This window comes from Rousettus aegyptiacus, unplaced genomic scaffold, assembly GCF_014176215.1.
Source record: "Rousettus aegyptiacus isolate mRouAeg1 unplaced genomic scaffold, mRouAeg1.p scaffold_m13_p_16, whole genome shotgun sequence".
In the NCBI taxonomy this organism is placed as follows: Eukaryota; Metazoa; Chordata; class Mammalia; order Chiroptera; family Pteropodidae; genus Rousettus; species Rousettus aegyptiacus.
Genome location: NW_023416291.1, coordinates 1,537,399 through 1,559,748, shown reverse-complemented (window position 1 = coordinate 1,559,748; position 22,350 = coordinate 1,537,399). Strand labels below are relative to the sequence as shown.

The window sequence follows — 22,350 nt, the reverse complement described above, 5'->3', positions numbered from 1 at the left end:
GTGTGTGTGTGTGTGTGTGGTATAAAAATTTAAAAGTTGTATTTTTCCCTGTTGTTACTGTTACAGTGGTCTGTGTGTATATGACCCAGATAATACAAATCTACAAAAAATGTCTTAGCTGCCCGAAGTGTGTAAGATGAACAGACACCGTGCGGCTGGTTGACAAGACACCGAAGACGTCGCCATAGAGTATGAAGCAAAAGGGACTCTCATGCAGACTCGGAGAGCGTGCTCCTGTCCTCCCGGGACTGCGCTCCTCCGTCTCTTGGTCCCTGACTGCTCTGCTCTGAAGAGGAGGCTCCGCTGATCGACCCTGGCTGATCGACCCTAGCAGACCGACAGCATCCGAGCCAGCAGTGACCAGCCACCATTTAATACGTGTCTTGTCCCCGCCAGCACCGCCGGGGGGTCCGCTAGGACCGAAATCCATCAGGATCTGGTATGATTACACTCGTGTGACGTTCTGGCAACTACTTGTGTGTGTGTCGTCCTTGCTTAGCGGGTTCCTCGCTGGGCTCGTTACACATACGCATCTCAGACGACGAGCTCTCCGACCCTCGCACTGGCCGGGCCTCAGGGAGCGAGCGGAGCCGCCTGTGCACAGTCCACGGAGAAGCTGGACACAGCCCAACACAGAGCCATTCCAGCAGAGAGATCAAGAGCGACTCTGGCAAAATCTTAGAACACTGTCGGTGGGGATCAACAGGAAGAGGTACTTTCCTTTATCGTTGACTAATAGGAAATATAATTACATTATAATACCCTATGGCAATATTCTATCAACCCGGCAACGACTATTAAAATAAAAAGGAAACTCACTTCAATCTAAAAGAAACCCAATACTGAAAATCTATGCCCTCAAAATGAAAGTATTACTTTATTAACATAAATTGGGTAGGTACAATGAATAAGGAAGTAAACAAAATAAATGCCCATTAATAGGGACATAATATAACAGGGTGTTTTTGAGTGACAAAGGTAAAATGCAGAAATATAATATGATCCTATTTTGGTAAAATAATATATGTGTGAAAATACATGTGCCTTCTATGAGCATTAGAGCAAGGAGCAGCGCGTGTATATCTACCTCAAATGGAACACACGGTCCAGCTGGAAAATGAAAGTGGGGAAAATCCTGCACTAAAAACAGCAGTTATAGGCGTGCTGATCGCATTTATGTACTATGTAAGTTCTGTGTATATCTATATATATATATACAAATATGAAATTAAAACAAAAATGATATGCAAGGAAGGATTACAGTAAGGGCCACATAACTGAAGACTAGAGGCCCGCTGATAAAACCAGTGCCACTCAGCACACGGAGGAACTGGAAGACTGTACCAGAAAATGCGCGAAATGAAATTTACGAAACAACTTTCATAAGATTAATTTAAGGTGACAAGGAAATACTCTCCCACCACCAGCAGAAACAGCAAACTAAGGAATTTTCAATGTTTTGTACCTTTTTTACTCTATTTCTTTGCATCCCACACTATTTCCTGTGGCTTCTTCCTACATGCTAGTCTCCGCAGTAACCAGAGAAGGACGAGGGTGTGGGTACCCAGAATACAGAGAACGGGCACTAGAGACCATGGCTGTGGCAATCGGCTTTGAGATCTGCCCCCCAGAAGAGAAGCACACCAAAGACGGCACACTCTCACGGTTCTTCGCCCCAGACTGAACTCCTGCTTGACGACACCTCTTCCCCATCGCAGCTCATGGGAACTTCATCCTTCATTCGCTCAGAGCCCACATCTCGGTATCATCTTTGACTCCTCCTCCTCACACGCTCCAGTCAGAATGGAACCAACTCCCACCGCGGCCGTCATCAGGCCCGGATCGCTAGGACCGCCTCCTGCCCCTCGCTTCTGCCCGTACCGCCTGCGGCCAATCCTCAAGCCTCCACAAAGAGGTCCCTCTAAAATTAAATCGCAATGGTATTCCTCCGCTCAAAACCTGCAACGGTTCTTTATCACATCCAGAATAAAACCCAGAAAGTATCCATCACGGTCTGTAAGGCCCTATGCCACCTGCAAAGAATAAAACAACTTTCTTCTATACTCTCACACCACTCCTGAGACCAGTGTGTGGGCTCCTCACACCAGGCGAGTCTCCCATTCTCAGGGGACACGACGTGGACGCAGGGCGTCTTACGATTTGCTTCGGTTCTGACACCATCTACCTGAAGTCAGTGTCAGAACCCACAAGTCAGGGGCTCATGCCCTTAGACCACCTTCCCACTTCGGACCAACCACACGTCCCAAGCTGTCACCTGTACTGATCGACCACCTGTAAGCTGGGGTTCCCACGAACTCTCCATGGGTTCCATTAATTTGCTAGCACAGCACAGAAGTCAGGAAAACAGCTTACTGACTGATTCCAGATGATGAAGGGTACAACTCGGGAACAGCCAGATGGAAGAGATGCACGGTGCAGGGTAACCTGGGAGGGACAGGGAGCTTCCGTGCCCTCTCCAGACACGTCGCCCACCCAGCACCTCCACGTGCTCACCAACCCAAAGCTCTCTGAACGCCTTCGGTTAGAATTTGTTTTATGGCAGCTTTATTATACAGGCATGACTGAGTCACTCACTGGCCATTGGTGATGAACTCCACCATCCTCCACCACTCTCCCTCCCTGGGGAGGCTGAAAGTGCCATTCCTCTAATCACTGGTTGGTTCCCCTGGCAACCAGTCCCCAAGCTGAGGCTACCCAGGACTCCCAGCCACCTGTCAGCACACACACAGAAAAACACTTCCAGATAGTCCAAGGGTTTCAGATGCTGTGGGATAGGAAATGGGTCCAGAGACCAAATCTCTCTCACTGTGCCACACCTGCCCCTCCCCCCACGCCTAACCCCATTTCTAACTACTTCCCTCTACTTTCTCCTTCCAGCTCCTGGGCCATCAGCTACGCCCTGGTCCCTGAATACGCCATGCAAGCTCCCCGCTCTATGGCCCTCCACTGGCTGTTCCCGTGCCTGGAAGACACGTCCCCGACACCCACAGAGCTCCCTCCGGCTCCCTTCCTGACGGCTTTGCTCAAAAACCACCTACTAAACAAGAGCTATATTATCTGAAATTGCACGCCACCATAACCTCCGCGTTACCCTGCTCTACTGTTTCTTCCTTGGCATTCTTCACCCGCTAAACCACCACATAATTGACTGATCACGCTTATTATTGTATCTCCTCCCCGTCCCTAGATTGTAAAGTGAATCCTTGGCACCTAGGACAGGACAAAATGCATGGTAGATCCTCATTAAACACTGACTGCAAGAGACTCAGGAAATAAAGTGAAACCTCAACCAACAAATCCTCTGAAATCAGGGTCCTGGCAAAGATGACCTAGACACGAAGGGTACGGGACACTCTCCCACCATCTGGCCGCGAGGTCAGTGTCAGCACTACACTGACAGAGGCTGGATGGCTCTCAGGCCTAAGCAGCAGTGCCATCCTGGAGAAGAAGTCTTCCAGGATCCTGACGGCCTGCTCGTCTGAAAATGGAGAGGACTCCCATAAGAGGGGATGAGTTTACTAGGCAGGCTGAGAAGTTTAAAGACGCCAAAGCCTAAAGTGTCTGGCGGACAGAGAATGTCCTTCTTCATGATTTCACAGATAGAAGATTGGTTCTTAGTGCAGACCTTAACAACCTCTGCACATGAAGTTTCTCTTTCCTTATAAAGTTGAGAAAATTTACCTTCCACCTGAAGGAAGATTTCACTTTCCAACTTCTCTTTGGCGTATCCAAATTGCGAGCATCACTATTCTTGTGCTTTGGAGCAATGAGCAAGTAAAGTGGGGGTGATGTGAACACAGGCTCTGCGACACCACGACAGTCGGTGTGATAATCCACACAGCTACTTAGTGACGAGTGGGCAGAGAGCAGCCTCAGCCTGGAGAATGGGACAAGTCACCTTGGGATGGTGAGGGATGGTGCAAGATGTCATCACCCTACATTGGACAGTGCTCAATCAATTAAAACTCATGAATTGTCTAATTCTGGAAATTTCCATGGAACATTTTCAGACTGCGGTTGACCGCGGATAATTGAAACCATGGAAAGTAAACCAGGGATAAGGGGAGACTACCATACGTACAACTCTTCAGAAAAGGAACTATAAACTTCCTTAATGATAATTTAAATCCATAAATAACATTATGATGCATCCAGCTGCAAAAAAATAACCCGAGTACCCAAAATGTTACCTCGCCATTGCTCTCCTCGTGCCTCTGGGTCCCTGGGAATGCTCTCCCGGGTGCATTATAGTCCCTCGTGCTATCCGTCGATTACTCTCTAGCACTTAAGATGACAGTTCACACATCATCATCTTCAGGTGACCTTAGACAGTCTGTCATCCCTCTATAGCAATACGGTATAAATCTCTAACAAAAGGATGTACAGAGTACAGTGGTAACACACAGAAGAAGTGAGCTACTGTCCTTTACTGGACCAGAAAATACTTTCCAGGTGTGGTGCAGTCCCTGGGAAGAAGGAAGGGGGAGGGGAAGAGAAGAGAAGCAGCCCCTTGCAAAGACGAGAATATGAGGAAAAAAGACTTCTACCTCTGGAAACTCAGTGCAGTTGGGGGAGGACTGGAAACAGCCAGAGGGGAGTTAGAAAAGGAAGAACTCATATTTCTGACCATGTTCAGGTTGTCTTATTAATTTTCAAATCTCTAGTGCCTAGCATACAACTATAGGTCAATAAAAGTTTACTGAATTTGCTAACTCGGAAAAGCACAAAAGGTTAAGTAAAAACCTCCAAATTCCAAAGAAGAGTATTTCTTCAAACTGTTTTCTACGGGTCACTATTCACAAAATAGTAGAAGACTAATGTAAATAATTCCAAATTAATTTAAAAATACAGTGACAACTCAGATAACTGATTTTGTTCATTAAAACATCTAAAATATTCAAATATGGTTCATGCTGCATAACATTTTATTTTCTGGTAAATTACAGATACAAATATACAAGCAACTCTTCTGAAGTGACTCATGGAAAACTAAAATTCATCAATCAGATGCAATGGTTGTAGCATTTCTGTGTGAGTCATAAATACCTTTGGTAGACTAATGAAGCCTATGGACTCCAGAATAATGACTGTAAATGCATAAAATCAAATTCATAGAACTATAAAAGAAAGAAGAAATCACACGATCCCAAAGAAAACCAATTACATTAAAATTTAGCTCTCTAACCACAAGAACACAATTCTAATCATGGATCCCAGTTTAAGAACGCCTGATAGAAGATATAGGTTAACCTGGAAAAGCAAAGAACATATACTTTTTGTCTAAATATTCTATATACATAGTATTCCTATCATTAAAAATAAAAGTCATAATAACTTGTCAAGATCAGGATTTTATGTAAAGTTATTTAATATTTAAATAACTTTTGAAAATTTTATGTCGTAGAATGTGTTGCTTCATTTGTAGCTCCTATTATGGGCATATACTGTAATGCAAAATTTTCCAAAATCATTGCATCTGCACAAAATGAGTAATAATATACTAACTCTACATTTGTATCATCTCTAATTTCTAGTTAGCTCTCCAAAGAGGATATAAACTATCACGTTCTTCCCTTAATCCAAGAGCTCGTAAGCAACATGAGGCTAGACCGACAATCTTTTGGGCCCTTAGCACACTCTGCATTCCAAACACTTCCAGATGCAATATACAAATTACCTTGCTGTAGGTTGTCTTCAGGGTCTCTAGTTAAGAAACACCTCATGGTTAAAGCTGTCAAATGACAAGATGTGCTAAGTATTTTAGTTACTAAATGTCTCGGTAGGATAGCTTAATCTATCACTTTATAGGTTTCAAACATATTTTTGGAAATTGTAGAATAAAGCGACATCCTCTCTAGAATGGTAGTGAGTGAGCTCCAAACAGTTCCAACAAGGAAAATAACTCTGATTTTGACTTTTAAATATGTACATCACCTTAAAATAGATCAGAGTTTTCATGTTTTAACTTTGTCCTGCTAAAAACTGCTAAACCAAATGATTCCAAAATTGTATCTCTTGATTCTACACACTTTGAATATTTGACACTAATATAAAATGATCCTGAATCACAGTACTTAACAACTTTGTAATAATTTCGTGATTTTTCCCCCTAAGGAAAAGAATAAACTAGGTGGAAAAGAGTGCCCCTCTCCCATTAAAATAGCTATCTTTTTAAAAACTACTTTATGTATCTTCTAGAAAAAAATAATATTAATGAATTGATTATTAGTATCAAGTTCTGTGAATAATTTACATTCTATAAACACTTATAAATTACTGTTTTCAAAAATTAATAGGGAAAAAGCAAGGTCTATTCTTGCTCACTTATTTTTTATACTATAGGGAAAAAATACACATAACTACAAGTCAGTTTAATTTGTGAACAAATTTAAATAAATCGCTTTCCTGGTTTATCAGCGGTAATCATAAACCTAGTCAAATTGTCCGAAGAGCTCATTTTAAAATCCTCTAAAATGTAAAATAAAAACAAAAAGTTTGTTTTTCCAGGCTACAATTAACGTCTACCTACAGTGAGTTTGTCTGTTTGGAATTCTTATGATGATGGCAGACAAGTCATGCATTACTTTCACAAAATAAGTTTAGTTTGTTGTTTAATTTCTCTTTGACAGGACGAAGGATCTTTGCAGAGACCATCGTCATGGAACTGAAGAGAAAAATAAAAGTAACCATCATCAATTTAGCCAAAGTCCATTTCAATCGGAATTTTGGTAAGCACTTGCTACTCTTTTTAAATACTGAGAATCAGCAATATTTTTCTTTAGAGGCTAGAACTAAAAGCAAATCAGGCCCTAACTACAAAGAACTTCCTAAGTTTACTGCTAAACATTCCTTCAAAATAGCTTAGACGATTCCTAGCAAAAAAAAAAAATATATATATATGCATATATGTGTGTATATACATATATGTGTTTTTTTCCAGATAAAGAAACATTTGGCAAACTGCTGTCTGACATAGCTTTGCAGTAAGTACATTTTGCAAGCGTTAATCAGACTTTGCATTGATAAAGCAAACTTTGTAGCGGGATAACAAATCCTCAGAATATGCTCAGACTGCAGGCTCTGGAAACCCTGCCTCTAACACCTGTGCAAGTACCACCTGTTCTCCAACGGTGTTTAAAATACTTCGCCAAACGACCCATAAGTGACAGTTTAGACGCTAAACCTTAACTTTGCGAATACGACTAACACCTAGAAACCACCAGCCCACAGACTCTCACGATCCAGCCATCTCTTGTCTCCCAAGAGAACCACTGGACCAAGCGAACCCCATTTAAAGAGCGGCTGCTGAAGGGGACGCAGGGGCTGGGGCGGTGAGGGTCCTAAACCCGACGCACGGAGCGACCCCCGCGCGACTCGGGTCCTGCCCCGGCCGCCCCTAAACACAGCGGCGCGAACCGCCACGACCCGGTCAGCGCGGCACCTCTTCCCGACGCGCGCGCCTCGCGCGGGGCCAGGGGCGTCCCCGCCGGGCGGCCGGGGCGCTGAGGGCTGCGGGCCCGCGGGCGCCGGAACACGGCCGCGAGCCCCGAGTCCGCCCCAGGAGTGGGGGGCGCCAGGGGGCGCGGGGCTGGGACGAGGGTCTCGCTGTCAGGCCCAAGGGGGTCGCAGGTCTTGGACCTTCACCCTGGGGCCGGGGCCGGAGACTCACCTGCGCTCTGCCCTCTCGGCCAGGGAAGCGCGCGGTCCAGGTGGAGAAGTCGGGCCTTCCACTCCCACAGGGCTCCCTCCCGCTGGCCCGGCGCCGACACCAGGCTGCCACGCCGACGCTCACCGGGAACTGGAGCAGAGGCGCCCGGGCTCCGCCACCCAGAGCGCGACCCTGCGCACGGAGCATGCGCACACGCCGACTCCCAGGGGCCAGTCCGGGCCGTGACACCTGCGGCCAACAGGTCCCGGCAGCGCCGCCGCGCGCCCGCCCCGCCCCGCCCCGCCTCGCCCCGCCCCTCGGCGCTGGCCCCGCCCCTCGGCGCTGGCCCCGCCCCCGCGCGATTTCCGGGCTTCGCGGCCTGCGCGCTCCCGCGGCCTGCGCGCTCCCGGAGCCTCGCTCTGAGGCGCGAGATCCCGCCAGAGCGCGAGCCGGGGCGTGTTCCTCCCGGCGGGAGCGGAGCGCTGGGTGTGGCGGTGGGCGCAAGGTGGCCGCAGGTAGGGCTGTGTGCTGCCGTAGACGGAAGGCGGGGACACTGCCTCAGGCGGAGGTGGTTGTCGCGGAGCTCCCGGGCATTTATTCGTTATTGTCTAAGCTCCAATGTGGCTCCACTGAGAACTGAGCTGTAGGGTGGGTGGCGGCGTTACCTGAGAGAAAACAGGTGTCGCCTGCCGTGGGAACCCCGTGCCGGTACGCGGCTCCCTTCAGCTGTCTGTCCTTGAGTCACGACAGCGTTTGCAGTTAATTGGCTTCCACCGGCAGGATGTGTGGTCCCCAACTGGTCGTTTTGTGACGACTAATAAAATGACAGCTTTAATCAGCGCGTCGACCCAGTTCGTGGTTAATCGTGGTAGGAAAACTTCGGCGGCCTCCTCACCGTGTTCTCGAGCAGGTTTTAAATTACGAGTTACTGCTTAGGAAATTGGGCTGCACTTGGTTTCGCAACAAATTGTTTCCTAGGAATAGTAAACGATAAACCCGCTGCCATCTTTCGTCTCGAAAGTTCCTCCCAATAAATCAGGTTCTGGAACTCATCCCCAAGCTGGTGCAGGCAGAATATACAGGTTACAAAAATTAAAATCAAGCTCGTAGGTAACACGAATAGTTGATTTTGAAGAAATATTTTAGGTCGAAATGGGTGAACGGAGCTTGAGACTGAATCAGAGATAATTTGTTGAGCATTTACTATGTTCCTTTTAGTGAATTAGGCACTGAAGGGAATACATTGAGATTTAAGACAGGATTCCTGCCTTCGAGAAATTTAAAACTTTTAGAAGAAGAAGGAAAAAACTCTCCATTCAAAAAGCAGTAGCGACAGCGACGCCGTCAACGCGCCGCCTTCGCTGGTCCTCGGCCTCCTGGTTGGCAGCTGCCTGCCCGGCGCCCTTTGCACCTGGTTCTCCCTCCGGGCGCCCTCTGTGTGCCCAGGCTCTCCCTTTCGGTTGTTGTTGACGGTCCCCCTCGTGTCTTCTTGTGCACTCTCCCGCCCCCATCATGGACTTACCTGCCAGGTGTCCTCTGTACCAGGGACTCCCAAATGTATAGCTTCAGGGTAGACCCTTTTAAGCAACAACATCGTCATCTGGATTTCACACAGTTACCTTAAATATGTCTCAAATTGACATCGGCATGCTTACCAGTCTCTACTCCAGACTCTGTGTCTCTCCCCATCTATATGTGAGCTGGCCCATGGTTATTCCCTGTCTCAAATCATAGCACCCATTGCCCAAGTCAAATCCAAGAGTACCCCTATATTACATTTCCTTCATTGCCTCTATCCTAATACTCAATTCTGTTGGCTCTTATCTGCTTAAGTATCTCTCGGAAGCACCCATCTTTTGGATCTCCACTTTCACTGTCATAGCCCATCAGGTAATCATCGTCATCTCCTACCTCATCTCCCCTGGCTGTTGCAATGGCCTCCGCTTATTTCCCACTCCTACCCAACCTCCATTCTCGTTATGGTTTCTCTAACATGAAGAAGATGGTGATCGCAAGATTCCTCTGCCAAGGTTTTGTTCGGCGCTCCCGGTGGATGCCCTCGTGATCTGGCCCCAGACTGTCGCCCTCGCCTACTGTTCCTGCCCGTTTACTCCACACTAGCCATAGCAAGCTCCTCGCTCTTCCGTGTTTTAACTGGTTTCTCTCAAGATCCTTCGGGTCTCAGCTGAATACTTATCTCCTCCAGGGAACCCTTTATAACTTTCTAAGACAGGCTTGCTTTTCCTCCACCTTTGTAGACTTATTTCTCTTATAACAATTATGTCGTACTGTAATTCTAGCTTTGCAAATGGAACTGATAGAGCAACCCCTACTCCACTCTTGAAAAAAATAATAATATGAACTATGGGTAATAAAGACTCATACTTTCTCCCTTCCTCATTTAGAGATTACAGAAGCATGCCCATGCAGTCCACCCTGCTCAAGGATTTGACTGAACCCTGACTGTGTACTTTCGGCCAGTTCTTCGCATATCTATGTACTAAGTTTTAAATGATAGATTTATAATAGGTCACAAGTTAAGTGCCATGAGGTCAGTCTGAAGCAAACATGAAAAAAAAAAAAAGCAAAACTGACATTGCCTTGCATATTAGGACAGGAGTTGCTCCCAGATAACTGGTTAGGAATGTCATGACATAGGTTTTAAATGTATTGCCTCTGAGAATTACTGTTTGTCCTCGAGGGCTATGTGTGTGTGTGTGTGTTGATTCAATAGTCAGTTATTGGGTAGACGAAAACTCAGGAAGAAGAATCTCTGCGGCTCACACTGATGTGGGATCATGAGAGAGCAGGCTTGGAGCACCCAAGACCCGCTTATGTGGTTCAGCCAAGGCCTAGCCAAAGGTTTCATCAGGCTTACACACCTCTTATCATGTTTTGGAGTGATTATAACTCAGACCTTGGGGCTGGACCCGCCCTATTGCTGATGACTGCTAGGGTAACAGTGATCTGTCCCAAGGAGCTGTGACCCAATAGTTCCCGGAGGTGATCAGCAGCTGAAGGTGTGGCAAACTGTGACTGAGCTGGGTGTGGAAAAGTGACATGAGGCACAGAGAAGTAGCCGAGTGGCAGGATTAGACACCAGACAAACTCCTTGTTCCCTAAGTACAATAAGGAAACAAGGAGGGCCAACGAATTTTATTTCCTTACTAGCTGAGCCCCTAGAGAGCAGGGATCATTGCCGTATTTCCAGAGCATAGCACAGTGCCTGGTGCAGCTACTGAACCCTATGTGCTCAGTGGATAGATAGAGTGAAAAATCGGACGTTTCATTGATTTTTTTTGAGAATAGAGACATCTGTGCTGACATGAATTCTTGGGGAGGGCTTCCGTGGGAGATCAAGTGTGAGCTTCAGCTTGGAAGGGTCTTACGGAGGCATATTTGAAGGCACTGAGGAAGACGAAACTACATCAAGAGCAAAGTTTTAGAAACTAATGAACAAGACCATGCAGGGCTATCATGGGAAGCCTTTGCAAGTTCTTGAACAAGGCGATTTGTTTGAAGTTACATACAGAAGGTTTGTAGGGGAAATTGTAGTGAGGCAAGAAGATGAGCTAAACCAGTACAGCTCCAGAAAAGTGCCCAGGCTGTGACTTGAGGATGAGGCTGCCAGAACAATGTAGTCACCATCAACCACTCCCTCCTTGGCAGGCTCACATGACTCCATCCTCGGCTAGCTTTGCTCCAACCTCATTGGCTGCTCCTTTTCAATCTGCTTTTCTCTTACACTTTCGATCTACTTTTATCTTGTAAATGGGATGCGCCTCAGCACCTGGCCCTGGGATCTTATTTATCCTCATAGATTTCAATCTGTTTCTCACACAGGAGCCAAAGTAGTCCATTTAACCCATTGCCCATTTAGGGAAAAAAAGTGCAGCTCTGGCAGCATTAATTTAATTTTACAGAAACATGCTCTTTGAAGCTGAAGCAAATCTGACTGGTGTTCAATGTGAAAATAAAATATAAAAACTTTCCTTTGAGTTATTTTGAAACAGAACTTGTCTCTAATCCTAATGTAACAGAAATGTATATGATGATCAGTATTTAATGATTTCTTTTATGTTGTAAATTTCAAAGCACGGAACAATACAAAGTGGAATATCTAGGCTTTGACATTCTCAGCCATTGAGAGTTACTGTATTTTGTAAATAGAAAACCGCTGCTAAAAACAGAATGCTATAAAGAGAATGATGTCATTTGTTTCCAAAGACTATCAATACGCTAGAGTGATGCAAAAATAAAAATAGAAGTGAGATATTTCATGGCAGACTTTGGGGATAAGGTCAGGGCTGTAACCCACGACTTCTCTCAGGACCAATGCCGCAGCCCCAAGTGCTGCCAGCTAGTATTCTTGGTGCCGATGAGAAATGGGTTAAAATGTAGACGTGTTATTCCCCAACTCGAAATTATTCAGTGACTTACCACTTACATAAAATAAAATCTAAGTGTCTGCCGAGGCCTACAGACCCTGAATGAGCTGCCCTTACCTCCCTAACAGCATCTCATTCTTCATTCCCTATGCCCAGAACAGTGGTTCCCAACTGGGGGGGATTTTGTCTTCCAGGGGACGTCTGGCAATGGCCAGAGTCATTTCTGATTTCCCAGCTAGGGATGAGGGGTGAGCAGTGGACACTGCTTTTGGTATCCAGTGGGTTGAAGCCAAGGATGCTGCTAAACATCCTGCAATGGACAGGACAGTCTTTTGTTGTGGGGACAACAAAAGAGTTTTACATTTTATGGTCCAAAGTGTCAACAGGGAGGAACCCTGGTCTACAACACTCAGGCACGCCCCTGAGTCTCCTAGTGGCGGACTCCTTTCATCCTCCACACCCCAGTTCTAAGTTCACTTTCTGAAGAAAGCCATCCTAGAACTCCCTGCTTATCTCTATCACATGTCCTGTTAATTTACCTCATATCATTCATCACAACCTGTGACTCTTCTGCTTATTTATTTGCTTACTTATTGTCATTCTCATGTTAGCAAACTACATGAAGGGCCTGTCAGTCTTAATCACCGTTCTGTAAAGTCGGCTACAGTGGCACAAAGTAGGCATCAATAAAGAGTTGTTTACCACCTGAATTAGTATCTGCAATAAGGCACTGAATGGAAACTTAACAATAAAGCTTTCTTTTATGCTTTTTCTTTGTTCCTGTAAGATTGAAATACGCAGTTACCAAGAGAGCAGAGTAAAGATGCCTGGAATTAAGCTGTCAAGACCAGTAGTGTTTCCTGGGAGGCTGCCGGCCTGCTGTCAGAATCCTGACGCGCTCCACGAACACCCTGTTGTCCTGAGTAGCTTCTCACAGTGAGAACCAGATGCAGGGTAATATTATGGCCAAATCAACAACAATCTGTGAGGTGCTACACATCAGGAAAAAAAGGAAAGAAGGTAAGAGAGAACAGTACCAAAAAATGAGATAAAATTATGGTATTGTTAATCAAGTGATAGAAGGTTAGAAAACCTAATTTTTTAATATGTGCATATCTGAAAAACGCTGTTTCAAAAAATGTGTTTGGAAGTGTCTGGTTAAGACACATTTTGATTCTTTCAATTAAGGAAGTTGTTTATTGTGGACCTACATGCTTCATCTTTGTCTGCTTTTGGTAATAGATACAGACAACTTAACCACAGGGTGGGCATAATCTGAGTCGGGTATTTCACCCCTCTCTGGCCGAAATGATTGGCATGGGAGTGATTCAGGCTAACCAGCATCCTTTCCAAGGAGTTTTCAAATTAGAACTTGCAGGAAAGATCCCTTTTTTTCTCTGATGACAAAGTTGTAAAGATGTGAACTCAGAGCAATTTGTGGCAATGCGCCTTGCCATTGAGTGTAGCTCATTTGAAAGAATAAGGCGGATGAGGGGAGAGAGAGAGAGAGTCCCTGAAGGTCCTCTACCCTCTTACATAGTAGGAATTCAGGAGCACTGGACTCCTCAAAGCTAGGCAGCATGACGTTTTGTTAAACATCAGAAGATCAAATTCGATATCCATGGCATCTGAACCAACTCTTCCTCGGCTGTACGTCCCCATCTTCCTAAGCTCCTGCTATACCAGAGTCAACATTTTCTAGTTAACCATATTTAGTGGTTTGACCAGTAGCCTCATAAGTTTTTGCTGACATAGAGTCAGCTTAGGCTATTTCATTACCTTCATAGGTTATTTCACTTTGAAACATTCTAATTGTCTTATCTGTAAAGTTGGAGTGAGAAATAATACTTATATATGATGTCTTTTGATAATGCCTCAGATAAAAGCATCTGTAAAGTCCTACACTGTTATTAGGGCTGTTAGTGCTGTCATTATGATTGCCAATATTGTGGTCATCAATGCTAATATGATGCTTTAAGATCCTGTATATTGTTTTCCTTGCTGCAGTATGTATTTTATAACAATCTCAAAGGTGCAGGAGGCTTTAGATGTCATCTGGTCCAGCCTCCCACTCACTGGAGGATCACCCTCTCTAGTGGTTGTCCAGCCTCCGTCCAGATATGGTGACAGAAGTAGAAAACTTGATGCTTCGTGGAGCAGCCTGTTCCTTATTAAAACTTTTTTAACTGTTGAGAAATGTTTATCACAATGAGCTCAAATCCACCTCCCAGTAATTACCACACACTGGTCTTATTACTGTCCTTCGTGGCCACAGAAGTCTCAATTCTCTTTTCTATAAGACTATTTAACTTGAAAAAATTTATTTTCATGTTTCTCAGATAAATACATTCAGTTCTCTCAGTTTTTGAAGGCCTGGTAAATGTTAAACTAATCAACTCTACTTCACCTCATCCAACAATTTAAAGCATATTCTAAAAAAAATAAAATGAAATAAAGTCAATTCTAGCATATAACATAAAATGGTCAAATATAAATAAGAAAATGAATCAGGGCTATAGGAAATTAAAATACAACTAGAACATTAAGAATGAGAACAAAAGAACAGAAATATGCATATCCTGTAGCTTAAACTGATTTGGCTCTGAAGCAAAAATCAAAAGTGGATATGGAAACATTTTTCTGTCATTGTCTGGAACGCCTTTGCCCGCACGTGGACCTTCATCGAAGGCGGCCGTTATCCATGTACGCTGACGGTGGACCTGTCAGTATGCCCGTGGGAAATGCGATGACAGGCTGCATGTGCCGTCCGTGAAACTGAATTCACAAAGCACTTTTGTTGTCAGCTTCTGAAGAAATGTGGCGCCCAGAAATAAAAACAGGTTTTTACAATCACCCTGATTATAGTTTGGAAAATTACACCCTCCCGTGGTTCAGACTCTGTGTTTTTATCATGACAGTTTAAGTAAGATTGATTGAACTTATTTTGCAAATATGTCACTTTGTTAGCCAATGGAGGAAGTTTATGTTCAAAAACTGAATTTTTTAATTTGATTATTTTGTTTTTATGAACTGATGTTAAGCCAGGTTTCCCAAATCTTAATGACATTATTTTTTTCAGATATAAATGTTTATACTGCCTCAGAACACAAGCAGGTTCATCATCATCTGTTTCTTTCATTTCTTTAAAACATCCTATTAGGTTTTGAAGTTTTAGTCTGCATCTCATGAGACTAGATTTTTGTGTTATCAACTTATTACCTTCTTTGTCTCCAGCTGAATCATTGAGGAACATGTTGAAGTAGGCTGGATTCCTGATGTTCAGCTCCAGCTGTGGCCAAAGTTAACCTGAGTGGCAGCATTGAAACTGTCTAGAAAGCCAAGAAGAGACCATGTGAGAAAGCAGCATGGTGTCATAAACAGCATGGCCTTTAGCCCAGGCAGACCTAGGTTCAGACCCTGATTTACCAGTTAGTCTGTGTGTGGCCCTGAGCAGCTATTAACCTCTCTAAACCTCGGTGTTCTCTTCTGTATGTATCAGGGGACCCTTGCTGATCCCTCACCACATAGCTGTTGACAGGGTTAGCAGGTTGCGAGCCAACCCCTTGTGGAGATTTATTCATATATTTTTTTTTTTTTGGCGGGAGTGGGGAGCAATGTTTTATAATCTGAGAGAGGGAATGAAAGTAAGAGGTAGTAGAATTGCTGGCGTTCAGAAGCAGCCTGGTATGACAGAAAAAGCACTGGATGGAGAATTATGGAACTCTTCTTAACAAGCATCCGTGTGGTTATGGGCTGGTGCGTTCCCTTCTTCTAACCTCTCTTTCCTAATTCATGAATGAAAGGAGTGGAGCACATGCTTGTGAGTGCTAAAAATTTGAAGTTCAGGGTCTGTTCCCAGTTGTTATTTAATTCCAAAATACGTGCCAAGAACTAAGTGCTTTAATGCAGATTATTTTTACTTAACTTTCCCAACAACCCTAAACTATTAATATTTCGCTATTATTAATATGTAATATTTATAGACAGTGAAAGTGAGGTACCTGGCACTGTGTCTGCACAGAAGAGGCACTCAATAGATGTAAGCTGAATGACTAAGGAAAAGAACATCAGCTCCTTCTGGGCACAGCCATGGAAACACAGCCAGTAGGTAGAAATGAGTGAAGGCCATCTGTACTCTGCTAATAGATCCAGAAGTAAAGGCCGGAAATAGCTAGAGAGTTTGTCTTTAAGCCATTCACTAGGATTTCTGTTCATAAAGATCTCTTTAATGTTTTTATAAAACCAGTTTCATAACATGTTTTATAGAAATGATTCTTCAGACTCTTAGAGACGGAAAGGACCTCAGACTGGTTCGTTAAAATCCCTCACTGTGCAGACAGGGAGCCTCCAACTCAGGGAGGCGGTTTCCAAGCCCTGCTGGACACTGCTGGAGCCGGGGCCACGTCCACTTCCCAAACGCTGGCGTCGGACACCGTCCCGGGAACATTCTCAGTTTCATGAGAGACGGTGCTGTTAAAGCGCATGGCATTCCTTCAGTATCCAAGCGTTGGCACCTTCGTACCCTTCTGAGAGTCGACGGAAGGGGACCGCAGGAGGAAGTCAGGAGCGTTTCACAATGCTCCTGGATTGTGATGTCACAAGTTCTTTATGAAAAACACTGAAGTGTTTGGAAATTTACCAAGTTTATTTCCCACCCCTCAGGAACCTAACATCTGTCCCTGTGACATGTATGCGCGCGCGCACACACACACACACACACACACACACAAAACTGTGTGTCTGTACTAACTTGTTTTTAAGTAATTCTTTTAAAAATACAATAGTAAAATAACACTCTGTCTTTGCTCATAGCACACCGGTCGAGGCACCGATCCCAAAGGAAACTACCCTGGAGAGCGTGTTCTTTTAAAGATGACAGAAACTTCCAGGGCACCTGTGTTTTCAAGGTAAACTTCCTTGCTGGAATTCACAGTCAAAAGAAAAGAGGAAAATAAGGCTTTTTTTATAGAGTAATAAAATTGTTGGAATATATTCGGTGACAGAAAAACTTCAAAGAATTGTGTGAAGGCAGGAATGCTGTAGTGCCAAGTTTATTTTTCTTAACCATTAGTGCCTTTGAGCCTTTCATTCTCTTTATGAAACAGGCCCTAAAACTGGGAAAATACTAACTTGGCAACAATAGGCCTGCAGTGTGTATTAAAACTTTCTTGTACATTTTAAAATCAGAGTTGTCTGATTAAAGTGTTCTGCTACTGTTTCAAATTCTTTTCATTCTGAAGAACTCTATTAAATTAGGTATAATGGTTTTTATGTGAAGGAGGGAAGCCATTTCAGTTGCTAAAAACAATGGTAATAGTTCAGTCCCTAACAGCAAGCAGCTGTGATCCAGTTCACATGAACGTGCATGTGAGTGACGTACTCTGATATTTTATTTTACTTTATCCTATTTCGTTTAAAAAGCTGCTGATCACACCAACTGAAATGATTTCCTGACTGCTTAGCAGAACACGACTACGGTTTGAAAGACATGGAGCAGGAGTTTTCTAGTGGAAGGGGCAATATTTACTCTTTAATACAGTATAGAAATGTACTTCCAGTTAGAAAATGGTATTAATTTTGGTTTGATACTGTCGCGTTGACAGTTTTTTACTGGTAAGAGTAAAACTTCCTAACGCGGTAGAAGAGGCCTTCACGTCTCTGGCTCCACCTTTCACTAGCATCGCCCCTTACTCAGCCCCGTTTCTCTGTGCTTCATAAGTAGGGTACCCAGACTGAGGTTGTCTCTACCCAGTTGGGCAAATGCGAGCTCATTTCCAGGCCGCCTCCAGGAGACGTGCGGACCGTTGCCCTGTGGATCTGCATTCTCAACCGAGACAGGAGAAAGAATAAGACAGGTGGAGGAGTGTTCGAGCAGAAGCAGGATTCTTGGCTCCTAATTTTAGACCCGCAGCGTGCGACTGGGCTAGTTTCTTAGCTCCTCTCATCTAATTTCCCATTCTGTAAATGAGGGGAATGGATCTAGGGTATTTCACAATAGTGTCTAATTCTAAAGTTCTTTTAGTCTAATGGTTGTGAGCCGAAGAGAGAGTTTCATTATGCTATTTACACAGTACTTGTAGCTTGTGTTTGGTAAAATAATGACTCGTTCTTTGCTTAATGTTATTATATTCAAAATATTAATATCTTGTTGCTATGCTAAAGAGGACACTTAAGTAAACATCGGGGTGTGGAATTGTGCAAATAGTATAGTCTAATAATTCTGGTAATTAGAATTACGAACCATATCGGTGCATTTGTGATACGTGCATCTGACAGCATGGTGATTCTTCTGCATTGCTGTGTATCTGTTCAGGCTGCTGTAACAATATCATAGACTGGGTGGCTTATAAACAATACACGATTGTGTCTCACAGTTCCAGAAGCTGGGAAGTCCAAGATCAAGGTGCCGACAGGCTTATAGTCTGGTGAGAGCTTGCCGCCTGGTTCACGTAGAGCTGTCTCTGTGTCCTCATACGGGGAATGGGCGACATTGCTCTCTGGGGTCTCTTTGATGAGGGCACCGATCACATTCATAGGGGCTCCATGCTCGTGACCAACTCACCCCCCGCAGGCCTACCCCCTAATGCTATCAGGCTGGAAGTTAGGGTTCCGACATACCAGTTTTAGGGGGCTAGACACATTCAGTCACCAGCATTATAAGTTTAATGCTTGAGAGCAGAAGTTGGAAAGTATTCTTCCTCCTGCCTTTTCAAGGTAAGGGAGAAAAGAAAAAAAAGGTTGATTGCATTTAGGGGGATTTTCCAGTATTTTATAGAAGAATGACCTCTTGTCTCTGGTCATGACTTCCGAATGCCTAATGTCGTTAAGCAGGGTGGAATCCGCAACCCCCCCCCCCCGCCCCGGCCCATGAGAAAGGGACCTGGCTCATTGTTCTTATTCATTACACTCTAGATATGATTGTGCCAATGCATCAGAATCCAAGTGGCGTGTGTTTGTGATTCAAAGTATTGCAAACAGGTATTTAAATGGAAAGCCATTTTAGTTTTTAAAAGAATGAAGAGTTTGTAGCCATCAGTTCCATGGGAACTCTGTCCCGATAGTGTAAGGTATTTCTGTAGAGGTAAGGTAGGTACAGTGATCAAGGGAAGTGTCCACCATATTGATTTTTTAAAATTCTCAAGTGACATAGAAAATATGCAGATGCTCACAAGAAATAATATTTTAGCAAGGCCCTAAACAGGCTCCCTTCATCGCGGGTTTGAGTCTGGAGAACGGAGCTAATGCAGTCAGTCCACTTTGTGTTTCTCGAGTGTATATTTAATGTTCTCATTGTTCCAACATATATTAGTTCCAAATCACGGCAAAGTATATTTATCTGGAAGCAGTTCCAGTGTAACCTGTAATCTAAGTCAGTTCTAAATGCTTGTTTTCTTACTGTGTGGTCTTGATAATATCTTATTTTGTTAATAGCAACAGCTAGTATTAACAAACCTTTATCATATATCAAGTAACATACTTTATTACGCAGTATTTTAAAGGTAGATACTAATATTAACCCCATAATTCAGATTCATTTATTTATTTAATATTAGCCCCATAATTCAGATTTATTTATTTATTTATTTATTTATTTATTTATTTATTTAACTCACTACATTAGGGAGTAATAAGTGCTACGAAAAAAGTAAAATGGAAGCACAATAAAGGGTTAGCAGGGTGCTCCTTAAATAAGGGTGTTCAGGGAAGGTCTCACACAGGGGTGCCATGTAAGCCGCACGGAGTTGGAGAAAAGTCAGAGTTTCAGGATGAAGTGAACTGCCCGAGGTTCCATCGCTGATCTGTGGTGCATTGGCAGAGCCGGCACTGGCAAACACACAGCTTTCATAGGCTGTTTGCAAGTGCGGGACGATAAAGAAGACGTAGCGAGAGCACCTACTGGGTGACAATTCACGTCCGACGATGGCGATGGCGTACGTGGAGAGCCGAGCGCCTAAGGGGAAGGGCTCGGGAAACCGCCGGATGGCAGGGTTAGCTCCCGGGCAGCCCCGCGGTGTTCCCCTCTGGCCCGCTTCGTCCTCCCACCCCTTTTTTCTTCCTTTTCCTTTCTGTTCGTTTTGCTGGTGCTGCAGCTTCCACAGCACTTCTTCGATCAGCAGTCTGAAAATAGGACGTGACGTCGAATGTCTGTTTTTTTCTTCTGACTTTTCCCCATCCTGTTTCCTGAAATGTCACTGTCTCCTACCCTTCCTAAGTTGTCACCGAAATGTGTTTCAAAATACTACACAGTACTGAATAGTAAGCACATTCTTTTTGGGTCAGAACTATAATCTCTTAAAAATAGCTTTTCCCCATTCTTTGCCATATGTACCAAATCTTCCTATTGAAAGCACATCATGTTGAGAAGCCAGGGAAAGTTCAAAGCCGGGGTTGAAACCTAGCTCTTCTGTTTAAGGGACACGCCCTGTTATTTACCTAATAATACTTCAGTTAAGCTACTGAAATTCTTCTACAGTTTTACTTACTTTTTTCTTAGTTTTGAGGAATTTAACCTTTTAAAGCATAATTGTCTAAACGTCCTTCTGTGTATTTGTGAAGCGCTGTGCTCGGCTGGTTGAGAGTGGAGCCCCCTCGCTTGCTCTGCTGACAAAAGCCTGGCACGCTTCCACCTTGCTCAGAAAGCAAGCTGCCTGTCTTTCTACAGAACTGAGCATGTGGCGGTCGAAAGTGTTTTTCAGAAGAAAAGGGGCATTCAAAGCAGTACTTTCCTAAGCCTAATAAAAAGCGGTTGTGGCCAAGAAACTGCAGTGATGTCATTAAGTTTTATCTTGCATAAGCAGCAGAGTGAGGAAATTCCAGAATTAATAAGCCTGCCGGTACAGCCGTGCCCGAGCTGGGAAGTTCACGGTGTTCTTTTCATGCTCATACTGGGCACTTTGCTCCACATCAGCCTTTGCGAGAATAATAGGCTCCCTCTGTTTCCAAGCTGCGGAAACATCTACGCATGGGCCTATTTAGAAAATGTAAAATTTTAAGTGGATGCAATAAATGGTCATTTTGACGAAAAAGTGTTGTCAGTGTTTGTACTCGACACTGTAATAACCAATAATAAGTCATTTTTAATTATCAGATCCTTTCACATATTGAGTTAAGAAGTGGAAAATACTAGCTTTGAGAAACGATTGAAGAGAGCGTAGCGTTGCAGACCAAGAGCGATTGTTTTAAACGCAGCCCCAGGTGTCAGCAGCTTCTGTCCCCTTTATTTCCTCTTCTTTCTCCTGTCTCTGTCCTTGCAGGGGAAACAGAGGAAGGTCACGTTGATCAAAGGGGGCACGATGCTGTGCAGAGAGAGGAGCGGGCTTACTCAGAGAGCGCGCCCCTGCTTTTCTCTGATGTTGTAGTTACGTGTGCATATTGCCTGTTTTACTTAATTCACTTTCAACACAGTCAGAAAGCTCAGCTTTTTATGCTTAAGAGTACCCGAATGACTTTGGAGGCTGACTCCAAAATACCTCAGTTTAGGCCTGTATTTGCCTAGTTAAAATAATGGAAATTTCTTATTATTTTGTCTATATGTAATAAAGTAGTTTAAGGCTCAATTTTATTCTGAAAGAGAAGTAATGAACATGAGTTCTTAGAGTGTGTATTTTTCTTTTTAACACCTTCAGCACCTAGTCTTCCTAGGTGGTCTCCCATCCAAGTACTAACCAGGTAACCCTGCTTAGCTTCCAAGATCAGATGAGATCAGGCATGTTCAGGGTGGTGTGGCTATAGGCCACATCATGTATTTTAGAGCCAGCCAGACTCACCAAGTTCTTCCCTTTTTGAGCTAAAATTAAGCTAATCCACTTTAGTACTCTGAGGCTCAATTTTCTTCCATAACACCTTCCCCACAGGATAATTATGAAAATAGAATAATATTAAAATACATATTAAATAGTCTTTATAAAGCAGTGAGTATAGTGCTTAGCATTTAATAGTCCATCAACATATTTTCAGCCCTTTTTCTTTTTAATTTTCTTTCTCCTTTATTTCTTTTTTCATAAATACAAATGTGGGTGGAAAGAATGTCAGTCTTTCCGCTGTTCTAAATAGACTATCAAATTTCTTCAGACTTTGAAAGATTTAGCTGTTTTTCAGGTCAGTGGAAAACCCATTCAAAATTCCTTTTGAATTCTTAATTTTATAGCAACTGGAGTGTGAAATTTAGGCATTTCTAGAGGTATAAAAACAGCTGAGCTAGAATTAAGAGACACAATAGTGGACAGAGGATTAGCCCATCATTTTCTACCCAATACTTAGGCTTCTCCCTTTTTAAATACTGCTTTATGGTAC

The 22,350-nt window shown here is 43.8% G+C and overlaps 1 protein-coding gene, 1 long non-coding RNA gene and 1 pseudogene across 5 annotated transcripts in view; 1 reads left to right on the top strand and 2 right to left on the bottom strand.

Moving 5' to 3' along the window:
- USP53 (ubiquitin specific peptidase 53) overlaps positions 1–7,918 on the bottom strand; it is a 43,645-nt gene extending 35,727 nt beyond the window's left edge. For all 3 annotated transcript variants that reach the window (XR_004954823.1, XM_016144823.2, XM_016144825.2), the window contains exon 1: positions 7,691–7,918. The gene's annotated coding sequence lies outside the window, so the exon portion shown is untranslated. The remainder of the gene's footprint in view (positions 1–7,690) is intronic.
- Positions 7,919–8,084: 166 nt separating this feature from the next.
- Positions 8,085–22,350, top strand: part of LOC107510884 — a 99,364-nt gene continuing 85,098 nt past the window's right edge. For both annotated transcript variants that reach the window (XR_004954821.1, XR_004954820.1), the window contains exons 1-3: positions 8,085–8,184; positions 12,845–13,077; positions 16,870–16,964. This is a non-coding gene — a long non-coding RNA (uncharacterized LOC107510884). The remainder of the gene's footprint in view (positions 8,185–12,844; positions 13,078–16,869; positions 16,965–22,350) is intronic.
- Positions 21,675–21,791, bottom strand: LOC118612745 (annotated as a pseudogene).